Source organism: Malaclemys terrapin, chromosome 11 (genome assembly GCF_027887155.1).
Source record: "Malaclemys terrapin pileata isolate rMalTer1 chromosome 11, rMalTer1.hap1, whole genome shotgun sequence".
Taxonomy (NCBI): Eukaryota; Metazoa; Chordata; order Testudines; family Emydidae; genus Malaclemys; species Malaclemys terrapin.
In genome coordinates, this window is record NC_071515.1 from 51,519,197 (window position 1) to 51,532,449 (window position 13,253).

The 13,253-nt window shown below is 40.3% G+C and overlaps 1 protein-coding gene across 2 annotated transcripts in view; it reads right to left on the bottom strand.

Annotated features, from left to right (window-relative positions):
• The window catches only part of GALNT13 (polypeptide N-acetylgalactosaminyltransferase 13), a 340,614-nt gene that overhangs the window by 17,712 nt on the left and 309,649 nt on the right, over window positions 1-13,253 (bottom strand). The gene's annotated exons all lie outside the window — the stretch shown is intronic.

A 13,253-nucleotide genomic window follows, 5' to 3' on the forward strand; every position in this document is an offset into this window, starting at 1 on the left:
CATGAAGAAATTAGAAATTAAGTAGATGGCCCAGCATAGCCTTCTTGGAGAATAACTTTTTCAAGTGGTGGTTTGAAGCTGCAGGTTTACTGCCTTTTTGTTTTCAGTGGCCTCAAACTCCCCTAATTTGGAATGTTGCGCTCTTAAAATTGAACTGTGTCCCTATGATCAATTATGCAGGTAAAGATTTTTTTTTTTTAACCTCCAAAAAAAAGATTTAATGTTGGACTTTTGTTTGGTTTTTGTAGAAAACATTTCTATATGAGCTGCTTTTGCCCATAAAGATGCCAACCGGGATAAGCAAAGTGATGATGCTCAGTGAGAATGACTTGCTGGGAAATGGCACACAGCCTAAATAAAAAAGGTTGTGTTCATGCGCATGTGCATGCAGTTGTCAGAATTCCCAGTCCCAACCTGTAGCAGCCTGCATGTTATGGCCAGTAGTAGTGTCCATGATATTTCCATGCATACATTTTTATGAGCAGTACATGCATGCGATTCATGGCCCCCCTGTCTATAATCCCATTCTGCTCCACCGTGCTGTCTCCCTCTTCACTCTTCTAATGAATGGGCCATGATGATGCTTGTCCCTAGCCCAGACAGTGTCTAGTCTACACTCTCACTGGAACCATGCCAGTTCTGAAGAAGTGAGTTTTTTTACCCATGAAAGCTGTTAGTCTTTAAGGTGCCACCGAACTCCTTGTTGTTTTTGTGGATACAGACTAACATGGCTATCCCCTGATACTTGATGCCAGTTCTGTGTTTTTCACTGCCATGAGGATTTCATTTCAAGCAGAAGAGGGCTATAACAAACATTACAATTGTTTCACAATAGGGGATGGAAACATCTTTGGACAAACAAAATGCCACCTGGGGTGGATGGTCTGTGAGTGCAATCACTCACTCAGTCTTCCAGTAGGTTATTTGTTTCTTTTGATCCTGTCTGGAAGCTGATGTGTTTCTTTTTTCCTTTCAGTGAATGCAAAGAAAAAACAAGATGCCTCCATTTTTTTTTGAGGGTAGAGATAAGAAAGGGCCTTTTTCAATCACCTCTGATTATTCATTTAATTATATGACATGAAAATAATCTTTGTAACTGCAGAAGTAACCCCATATGTTAGCGTTACAGTGATCACTGGGGTACTGGTACTACAGCATGCTTCCAGACTACAACATTTAGGGCTCATGGTCTTTCTGCTGTGATGACAGTTCTCAGGGGAAAAAACCTCTGTCCACTGGCTAATATTTGATGGATCTTCAGTCATGATTACCTTTGGTCTGCTTTGTAAGATAGCATTTAAACTCAGATTTACTTGTCTTTTCTCCTCAAAAGGTGTGCATACGAGGTCAAGTACTGCAACCTGTGTATGAGATGCTGTGACACTTCCACCAAATCAGCATCCATTATTATTGATCACTTTAAGCTACTGCATTTTGCTAGGCTCAAATACATGCTATAAAACATTGTAATTGACCCCACTCAATGGCTTGGCTGAAGTGATGTGATAAACCAACCTGTAGCAGTTTCTTGGTAGCCTGCCAGTTGAATCGTAACCTTGAAGACAGATTTGTTAGCTGCTAAAGCTTATAGGGCCAGATTTTTTAAAAGAATTGGGAAGCTTTTAGAATTCCCAATAGGCATCTATCTGCATCTTAGATGCCTATACACCTTTAAAACTCTGGCCCATAAGGACGAGATCTTCAGCTGGTGCAAATCAGTCTTGGCTCGTTGCAGTCTATGGAGCGAGGCTGATTTACACTAGCTGAGGATCAGCTTCAAGGGTTCTAGCACCTTCTGGGTCACCTCTAAACACACACATGCCTGGCTCAAACAAAAGGATTATTCCCTAGGTCTAGCAGAAAAGAAAGGGTGGAAATGCCTTGATAGACTGGCTTAGTCAGTTACAATAAAGGATAAATACTGTAATTCCTAATTCAGGTCAATCCAACAGATGGTCATTTTACCTGGTCTGTCTCTTCTAATCCATCCCTCTTTTAAAGGGCAATTGAGTATTGGCTTGTAGGTCCCACAGGCCAGGGTTCAGTCCCATCTCTTGTCTGTGATCAGATTTGGCAAACCACCAAAAGTTCAGGCTGGTGTCATTCAGTTAAAAAAAAAACCTAGTTTTGGCTCATCTCTAGAAGTCCAGTGTCCTACAGTATGATAAGGGTAATACATGGTGTGTGCATCCATCTGATATGCACCCAATAAGCAGGTCACATAAATAGAGGTGGAAGGAAGGTTTCTTAGGTTCTGGTCTTCAGAGAAGGACTTAAGCGATCAGAGGAAAGAAAATGTACAGAATTTGAGACGTGACCATGAAACACATGAAACTGCATGCCAGTGATCAGAGTAGCATAAAGAATAACTTTGCAAATGTCCAGGAGAAGTACTTCTTGAAGAGACACCATTGATGTTGCTTGTGCTGTTATAGAATGATCCCTCACTCCAGGAGGGGGAGGAAGATGTGACAACAGACAGAGTATGATACAGCGCAAGATCCATTTAGAAATCCTCTGAGAGGATGTAGCTTGATCTTGGACTCATTCAGCTACAGACTGAATGACTTTCTGATTAGCTTTGTCCTTTCCAGATGAAAAGCTAAGAGTCATCGCACGTTGAGGTAATAAAGTCTCCTTTCTTCTTCAGATGTGTGTGGTTTCAGAAAAGAAAAAAAAAACAAACACAGGTAAGTGGATTGACTGGTTCAGCTGAAAGTCCAAAACAACTTTGTGCGTGAACTTAGGATGTAAATGTAATGAGACTTTGGCTTTATAGAATATGGTGCAAGGTGGATCTGCCATCAGTGCTCTGAGCTCACCTACCCCTCTGGCTGAAGTGACAGCCACAAGCCATGAAACCTTACTGGTGGAAAAGAACTGATTAGTCCTCTCCAGAATCTAATACTTAGGGGCTGAGCGAAAATAGAATATTCACAAGAAGATGGGTGGTATGCACTGACTGCTGCCAGGTGAACCTGTAAAGAGCTGATGGAGACATCAGTCATTCTGATGCATAGAAGATAGTCTAAAATAAGATGCTGATATCTGCTGACTCTAAGGATACAAGTTTTTGTTGCATCCAGATGGAAAAATGCTTCCATTTGGTCAAATAGCATTTCCTGGTTAAATCTTTTCTTCTACTAGTAAGGAACATGAAGATCTGAACACTGGAGGTTCCAATCCAGGACATGAGATGGTAAGAAGGAAGTGAAGAGACATGATCTGTCCTGTCCACTCTTTATCCCTTGGTTTGGAGGCACAAGGAGAGTGAGGGAGCATGCATGGACCAACGGATACTGCTTTCAAAAATTATCTGACACATGGAGTGCATCTGTACACCCAAAGTGGAACACAGATGAGGACCAGCACTCAAAGAAGAAAGTATTTTATAAATAAATATATCAAATTAATTCCTGCTTTGTCCGCCCCAATCCGAGAGGTCAGTAGTGTCCAACCTTTTCAGCCCTAGGGCCAAACATTATTTTGGAAAGGTCAAGGGGCCACAATCAGTACTTTAAAAAAAGATTCTCAACCCTGTTGTGCTTCCTTTGCACTACTCAGGTGCAGATGGTGTATGGTTTTTATGGGTCTGTCTCCAGCTTCCCATAAACTTCTCTAACTTGGGCTTGGGTAGAGAAATAGGGAGCCATAATTTGTTATTAGTCTCAGCTTCTCTTCCTTTTCCCCTCTTCTGGGTTTCCCTGGGTATATATGTGGGAGAGGGCAGCCACTGTTCACTATGTAGTCCCCTAGGATCAGGCAGTCAGTCCAGCTTCTATCTGCTCTTCCTGGGGTTCCCACAGCCCAGCAGGTAGGGCAGCAATAGAGCTAATCTCTCTTCCCTCTTCTACAGCACAAGAGAGGACCAGTAAGAGAACTGCTAAGGGGCTGCGATAGGGACCACAGCTCATGACACTTACAGCTAACACCAAAGCTGTCCCTGGAGCTGCACCCTGAAGATGGTGCCCACTATTACTTCCCAGAGGAATGGGGCTGATTCAAACACTTCCGACTAACAGCCACAGTGTGGGGCTAAGGGAACACATTTTCAGTTCATATAATCAAATTCACATTTCCTTGTTAACACTGTTGCCCTCGGGGTGACAATTTAAAACCTTGAGGGCAACGAGAGGCCCCTAAACACAGGCTGGTCATCACTGTGATAGATGCTGAGTACCATGGCTCAAACCTTGCCAGAGCCTGAAGTCCTGACTCCTGCTCACTTCTTACTCAGGCACAAGTGAGCAGGGAAGGTTACTGAGTAAGGACTAAAACAGGACTTCAATATGTGTCCTGCTGACTTCAATGGGAGTTGCAGGTGCCCAGTGCCTTTCCCAATCAGGGCTTTTTAAGCAAAATTCTACTTTAATCCCTTTAGGAGCTAACACCTCCTATCTTTAGTTCATGTCACCTTATGCACTTTAAAGAGTTTGGGAGTGAATTTAGGGCTCATGAAAGTGATGGTCTCGTAGTGCTGAAGTGACGGTCAGTGTTGTACAAGATAGCTCATACAGCTTGGCCAATGCACCTCACACCTGACCTGCAACACCCATGCTATGCCTTGTCCTCTGTCTCTCTTAAGCAAAGACTGTCTATTGTGTCACACTGTGTGGGGTGTCTTTGATTGTCACCTCGCTCCACTTTTTCATGTACACTCAGTGTAAAGTGGTCTTACTAAGGAGAGGCAATACATATGACAGTAGTAGGACTGAAGGGATGAAACAATTAGAAGTGCTGCGGAGCTGTATTTCAAAATATCAAGAGATGATATTGACACATGTGAGAAAAACAATTTCTCTAACTTATTGTAATGCTATAATCCCAAAAACTAATTGTCTCTGGAGCTAAATTAAAAATGTTTAACAATGTATTTAACAGTGATTCAAGCACCCACTCAAGCTATTCTCTCATTTTTAATTTCGGGCAGAGTGTCTGTTTTGAGCTAATTTAAATCTTTGCCTCTCAATTATGATGTGAAAAATAATGCCTCTTCTACATTATTGTGGATAATTCTACCATTTCCATCTAGTAATGGACCAATCCATTGTCCTGATTCTTTTTGTTCCCAATATATTTTTAAAAAATACTCTTATTGCCCTTGGCTCTGCTTCCTACAGCTTTCTCCATTATCAATTTTCTACAATTCCTAACTTCTGATTTATATTCATTACTATCAGCTTCCCCTTTCTTCCAGTATAGTCTACCCCAAGCAGTGTAGTCAGCCTCAAACACTCAAAAATCATGAGTCAGGATGCAAAAAACCATGAGTGCCATAAAAACCATGAGATGTATAGGTTCTTTTTATTTCTGAATCTTTAGGGTGCCCTCACTTCACAATTTCATGCTTTTCTTGGCATCCATAATGGCTAGAAACTTACTTTTGAAAAAAAACAAAATCTGAGATTCTCATGCAAACTCTTGATTCCAGCAGGTTGGGCTTTAACCACCACAGCCACAGCCACTAACTAACTAACTAGCCATCTATAATCTGTTAAGTGAATGCAACCAATGGATTTGAAAGGGCCATGACCTCAAGGAGCAGTGCGATTTCTGCTCTGTAGTCTCTCTCAGTCTCTAACTTAAAAAGTCCTTCTGTACCAGAAATGAAAAACAGATCTTCTAGGAGTGAGTCAGGAGCTTTATCTTCAGAGAAGCCAGTGTAAGGCTTTTGATGGGAATCAGAGGAATCCTCCAGCACTATCAGGTAACAGTCACTTGGTGAACCTCATTCCTTCCTTCTCACCTGCCTTCAAACTCAGGTAAAGCTGCAGAGTGATGTAGGGAGGTGGATGATTTAGACCAGTGGTTCTCAAACTTTTGTACTGGTGATCCCTTTCACATAGCAAGCCTTTGAGTACAACCCCCCTTATAAATTAAAAACACTTTTTTATAGATTTAACACCATTATAAATGCTGGCTGCAAATGGGGTTTGGGGTGGAGGCTGATAGCTCGCGACCTCCCCCATGTAATAACCTTGCGACCCCGAGGGGTCCCGACCCCCAGTTTGAGAACCCTGATTCAGACATCGCGGGCTTTACAGAAGATATTTTAATGAGTTAAGCAGTGGTTTAGTGTTGATGGTGCCAAAAACTGGGATTTAGACACAGGCAGATAGAGAATCCACAGTGCCGAACTCTGTGCTCCCATTCTGTGAATGACTGATTATAAGTGCACATCTTCCCACAGACATGGAGATGCCCATTGTAGCTAAATTTGCACTGGTCTGCTGTTCAAAGTGGGGGTGGGGGAAGGGTAGGATTCCAGGAGTGATGTGTGGGGCTTGCATGGCATAGAGCTCACCTCTCCTTAGGACCTCTTTGCACAGACAGGGAGACTGAGGGGAAGATCCACTGTTACATGGGACAGCAAAGGCTACTGAAGCAGCATGGGTGCAGCAACAACCCAAGACGACTCTGCAGCGGCCCTGTGCCCTAGGAGAAGGCTTCTCTTCACCACCACGGAAAAGAGCAGTGGGCAGCCGAGTACTACAACCCACTCATCATTGGCCTACGGGGGGACGAGGCGTAGCAATATTGATTTACTAGTACAATTTAGCAGTATTCTGGATGAGAAAGTCTGACCTAATGGAAGGTTATGGTGAGTTGAGGTTTCAAGAAGTTTGATAGAAGCATCCAAGGCATATAATCATTGCTGCAGGCTTTTGATCTGTTCTTCAGTAGATGATCTGCTGGGCACAAGGTGTTGAGCACCAGAGGAGTTCATGATGAAACTCCAGTGTCTCACAAGACTTGGCTCAGCCTCTTGGCTTCAGCATGTGGGTTGGCCAATCATTTCAAAGTATTTATCAAAGACCTATAACAGAATATAACAGCTATATGGTCTACTGAGTGAGACCAACACAAAAATGGGCAACTCTGATATTCCCGGTCTGGGAATATTGTTCAACTCTCCAACCTTTTAAGGCTTCTTCCACACCTTTTACATCATCTTCAAGGACTAGGAGACTGCCCACTCTAGGTATGAAACACTCTGCCCAGAAGCGGACATCAAAGCATGGATCACATCTATGTTTGCCTTTAGCCTAAGAACTTGCAAAAATTGATTGTGCTTCTCTCTGAGGGATGTCTTGCAGTCACATTCTGGAGCTGCTGAATACCAACATGCAGAAAGAAAAAGAGAGAAATCCAGACAGCAAGTTGACAGTTACCCACAAGGCATTTTATTGGGGTAAGGTTACATTGAGAAAAAGAAAAATGAAGAATTAGAACAGTGATTTACAATGTTCCCCCCAAAATGTGGAAACTGTGCCCCAGAGAGGAAGGGGAAGAGGAAGAGTTGAATGAAAAAAAGTTTTTGCACATGCAGACTAAGACAGTTTCTCAGCCATCTGTGGATAAAATGGTGCAGATGAGCGAAGTAGTAGCTGACAGTTATGCTTCTTTAGCAAGCAGTCAAACTCTTGAGCTAGGAGCCTTTCAGACCCAATCACACACAGTACACGTACATCCAAGAATTGGGGCCTAATATGTAATACTTCCCTGAAGTATTTGTATTGATGTTCTACAGGAGACAGAGAGACATATGTTCTCCACCGAGCTATGTTTAGATAGCAATTTTATCCTCAATGATTTATATGTTAAGCCTAAAAGGCCATACCCTTTTCTTATAGCATTACACACAAACAAATAATAGATACTGCAGACAGCCATACATGTAGATTTTTGGCTACAGTTTTTATCCAATATTCTAATATTGGGATTTGGAAAATGTATAGTAAGGAAGTTTCTCAAAGCATCAAAGTACCCACCATATATTATATGATGATAGAAACAGAACTCCCAATATTCATGAAATAATAGACCTTTGACTCAGGACATAATGCCCATCATAGTTGCCTTTTTCCAGCTTGTAGCACAAAATCATGCACTATTGCTTAATAATATTTCTTTAACAAACACATGGAATACAACATGTAGTACTAGGGAGCCCAATCCTGCCCACAGATATCTAGACTGGGGAGAGACTAGTCAATTTAAAATGTAGCAAAACCTGCTCCCATAAGGCATAGAGGAGATTGAGAAGAAAACTACGTCCAGAATTGCAAAGAATCGCATAACCGGACAGATATTGCAATGTCTTCTATAAAATAGAGTCCATGAAACAAATTATATTAAAAATTATATTTCTCTATTTAATGTAACTGATTGTGTTTTACATGTAAAAACAGATGGCAAAACAAAGCAGTTTTCACAGAGTTCTCATAAAACTGATCATGAAGCATGGTGAATATTTCTTTTTTATTAGCGCCATCTAATGGTTGATTTTGTTTTTATAAGTAGTTTATAAATTCCTCCATTATGGACCTTTTATGTTAAATCCTTTTAAATAGAAAAAGAGAGCATTTTTAAAAGCAATTAATGGCATTTTCTGTAGCATGAAAGTTATAGATAGAGAATGAGCTAGAGAATTTATATATAATTAATAGAATCAAAATAGTATTCCAACGAATTATATAGGGTGTTATAAATCCAATATTTTTCTAGCCTTACTCCAAAAAAAAAAAAAAAAATCCAATTTGGCACTTGTTAAAGCTGAGAAGAAAGTCACAGGCAATGCTCCCTTGACTCTAGCTAATCAGATTAAGAACCAGATTCTGATCTCAGATCTGCAGAAATGTATCACTCAATAACCTATTCAATCAGCTACTGCTGGTTACTCATATACTAGTAGGATGATCAGGATTGGAGCCATTGTCTTTGTGGAAGCTTATTTTAGGCCAAAGTATTTGGGAGGGGAGTTTCCATATTTATTAGCAAAAAATGCCTCTCTGAGTTTGATTTGGGGAATAAAATATTTTCTCTGAAATAAAATCTATTTACAAAAGAGAAGTGAGGTGACGGAGGATAGATTTAGAAACTTCCGTGGCACACTGGATTATCAATATGAATGCTAGGCACTATGGGTACCTCACCGAAATCAATGGGAGTTTTGCCATTGACTTCAATAGGGTCAAGATTTTATAATATGGGTAATATGCTCTCAATCGATGTTGTTCAGATATGAATGAGAAATTCTGAGAATGAGAACATACTAAAAGTAAGTTCCAGGAAATACACAAATGCCTGGCTACTAAATAGGGGATATGGTCCAATCTTATTCTTTTACATCAAATTGGTACTTATCTGGATCTGAGATGCATGCTGGCCTACTGGCTTCACCCTCATTCCCCTTTCTAGAGTGCTTCTATTTATTGCATAGCATGCACAAGAGTCCAGAGTCCCCTGGCACACATTCTCTGCTGCTTCAGACTTGGTTACACGCAGCACACACCCAGCAGTGAGCAGGTTTAGGACCTTGCACACCCATATAAAGGACCTGAAGTTTGGATCCAATTAATACACATTCATTTGTTAGCCTCTGGCCTTGGATAATTTAAATTGCCTTCAAGAATCCACTAAAGATTCAGCCTGGTTGGAGTTAAAATATATGCACAGATTGCAAACACATTTTTTCAATACACCAGTTGGCTTGGATTAACTAGGTCTGACTGCTTATGTACATGAAAAAGAAAACACATAAAATGATAAAATAGGTCACTGTGAGCATCAGGAAGTTATATCAGAAAATTCCCCAGAGGTTTTGCTCTTCCTAGCTTCAGATTCATTAATGGACAGAGATCTCCTTTTTAAAAATAACACAATTAAAGTTAATGACAGAAAGTCTGTTTTACCATTTGAGTTGTGTCTCAGATAGGTCTGAAATACCACAATCCAAAAGTCTGAAAAACTGACATTTAAAGTAAAGTGATTAATGTCACTGTACTTTAAAACTAAGAACCATGCACATCAGTGGACACGGGTTAATACTGCTGTGATTTGAATAATACTGATACAAAGTGCTTGCTATGAGAATGACAACACTGGCCAGACCTGATAAAATCAACATCAATGATGAAAGAGCATCAGCACAGCACAAACCTTTAATTGGTGGGCCTAACCATGATGGCTTGTCTAGCGTCTTATTCTGTTTTTTCCCCCTGCTAATAATTCTCTTTTGTCAGTGAAGGAGTGAACATCTAGTATATCCCTACTCACTCCTCCTCTCCTGCAGACTGCACTGAATATAGTCAAAAAGGGACCCTGATACTAAGTGGAAGACAGTGGGACATAGCTCTAACCAAAACCTAGCAAAGATAATAAAAGCATCATCCAGGGGGAATCATTGCAGAACAATATGAGGCTGAGCATACTATGTCTACAGTGCTTTTATGCCTGTCCTCCTAGGGCATTTAGGACAAGAATCACCATAAAGCACTTAAACACTGAGGCCACAAGCTAGCACCAGGCTGCTCTCTTGAGTCTGTTACCCATTTATAAATAGCTATAAAGGAAATCATCATCCATTTGGATATATCAATTAATATAACTAAGGTGGAGTTACTTTGGGTCATCACATCTTGGGTCTCAGATATTATCCATGTCACCTCAGTGCGTGAACATCCTCCAAAATGTAGCTAAATAGTTATCTGATTAGAGATCTTTAAATCTTGCTTATATGAATAAAATGATTCCCTCCTAATGAGGGGATAGCAGGTTTACATTCTGTTATACTATCGAGTATATTTATGACATCAAAAGCCTACGTAAGTTAGACCTCAGCCAAGATCTGTTCTATAGTAATTTTTCTTGTTATTGCTTTAATTGTATGCATTGGACGGCCTATATATTCTTTGCATGCTGCCTTCTATGGTCATGGATTAGAAATTTTTTTTGTAGAAGAAAATTAAATGCACATTTTCTGGCGAATTTCACTCTGCAAAACTGAAATTTGCTATTACATTTTTAAGAACCTTCCCCTGGAAAGATCTTTAGTAAACTTGCGCACTGATCCTCCAAGATTCTCTGCACAGGCAGACCTCTAGATCTATGTGAAGTAGGCTTAACACTTGGCTGGTTTTTTATGGATTTGCCTGAAAAATAATTTAATCTGCCTTTTTTTTTAACCTGGGTAAATTGTTAAAAGTTTCTGTGTCCACCTAAAGATGCTAAAATGTTGCCATTAAAAATAAATTGCTGGAAGTAGAAAAAGCGAACAGCAAATACAAATTCAAGAAATAGACTCATTGGTTTTCCTTTACGTATACAGTTCCAAAACGTTCACATTCAGGTATATAATTAAAACACAGAACAATACAGTTTGGGGAAAAAATAATCTCTGTGACAGACAAACAAACCAGCTTGGAGAAACACAACCAAGGTAAGAAAATGATGTTATCAATTTTATCTGTGTGTGTTTCTGTATAGATACTATAAGTGTCTGCTCAAAGAGGGGAGGGCTCGGGGTTGCAGAGCTGCCCTGTGGTTGGGGTTGTAGTGGGCATGGCTTCTGGGGGGAGGATGCCAGTTATTTTGCATTTGAAAGATGGCAACCATAGAGTGAAGCCTCATTTACTTCAATGGGGCTCCACACAGACTCAGTGTTCTGCAGGACTTAGAGTTGGTCACAATTTGTCAAATTGCAACATTTCACAATTGAAAAAGAAAGGGAGAACTGTTAATGAAGTTTTCATGATCCCCTTCATTTTTTGACTAATTATAAAGCTGATCAACACTTTCTGAATTTGATAATATTTCTATCATGAATCAGGGCCTGCTGCTGAGCCTGGCACATGCCGCTGAACATTCTGATCAGCCAGACTCTCCGATTGGCTGGAGGGGTATCACCAGGACTGCTCTTAAGCCCAGCAGCAGCACTAGGCAAGTGGCTGCTCAACGGTTATGTCTGCAACAGTGATTGCTCCTGTGACTGCCTTGTTTCCCACTTTCTTGCAGGCCTGCTCCTGCCCTACTCCCTTGGATGGGACTCCGACGCTTGGTTCGGACTCTTGGTCCCTGACACTGAACCACTAGGCTTGACCACCTACACTCTGGTTCACGCCAATTTCAAAATTTCAAAACAAATTTCAATCAATTTCTTTTTATTAACCAGCTCTATTTTCTGTTTTGTTAAAAAACAGGAACTATTCAGTAATAGATTAACACTGAGATCCAACCCAATTTACTCTATTTTGTATTGAAATAAAAACAGCATCACAAACTGGCCCTGAGTCACCAAACTTTTGAGAGCTGAGCTCCCCCTTCAGGAAAATGAAACCAAGCGAGTCTCGCTCCACTACAGCCTCACAATGTTTTAAAGACCTAGTCATCTTAATTTTGCTTCCCCACAGCTAGTGCTTCACACTCCCCCAAAGAGGACATGTCCCACGCTCTGGGAAGGTGTTAAATATTGCAAGTAGAGCACCGCAGATGTGGGGGAGCAATATGATCTCAGAAGAGTTCTTCTGGGTACAATTGGAGTTTTAGCAAGGAAATCGTTAAACACAGGCATTTCTAGCTTGCTGTGAAAGATTTAATAAGTTTATACTTAGAATAGTTCAGAATTTTTGCATTCGTTTCAGAGCAATAAACTTTACCAATTTTCACTTCAGTTTTACAAGTCTATGCGCTATATCTTGCATATAATTTATAACAATTTCAGAGATGAGACTTTAGATTTTTAGTAAAATCTAAGACATTTTCTAATCTCAGTTACTCTATTGATGCAGTTCTCTATATACTGGTGTAACTAATAGCAGAATCTAGCTATAAAACTTTATTGTATTGCATATCTTCTGCTACATGAGAGTTAAAGCATTCTTGAAATATGGAATAAAAACTCAGAGCTTAACAGTTTTGGGAATGAGATGACATTGGAAACTCTAAATTGCTTGAAGTACTGTGTAAATCTATTGCTTAACAGAGCAACTGATCCAAATATAAATGACCATTTACAATTTGCAGTCCCTTAAACTACACAGATGAGCGTTAGATTAACTCTTACAACAAGCAGCCAACATTTACAAAAGGTATACCAAACAGACTACGCTGGAAAAAATTAACACTAAGGACCTGATTGTGCAAGATATAGAGCTTCCTCAGCTCCCACTGGTTTGATGGTGCTCAGGACTTCGCAGAACTGAGCCCTTCAAAGTGTTTCATCCATATTATGGGTCTGATCCTGTGAGACGCTCAGCATCTGTTCAACTCCAGCTGACTTCAATATGAATTGAAGATGCTCAGAATCTCTCAATCTGTTGCCTACAATGGGACTGCTCACAGTGTGTAAAGTTAAAGGTGTCATTTTGTTCAAGATCAGAGTCTTGTAAAGAAACCTGCATATCACAGTGTTTCTGTCATTAAAATTCATATCCCAGCATTTTCCATTTAAGAGCTAGTAGAAAAACCTGTAA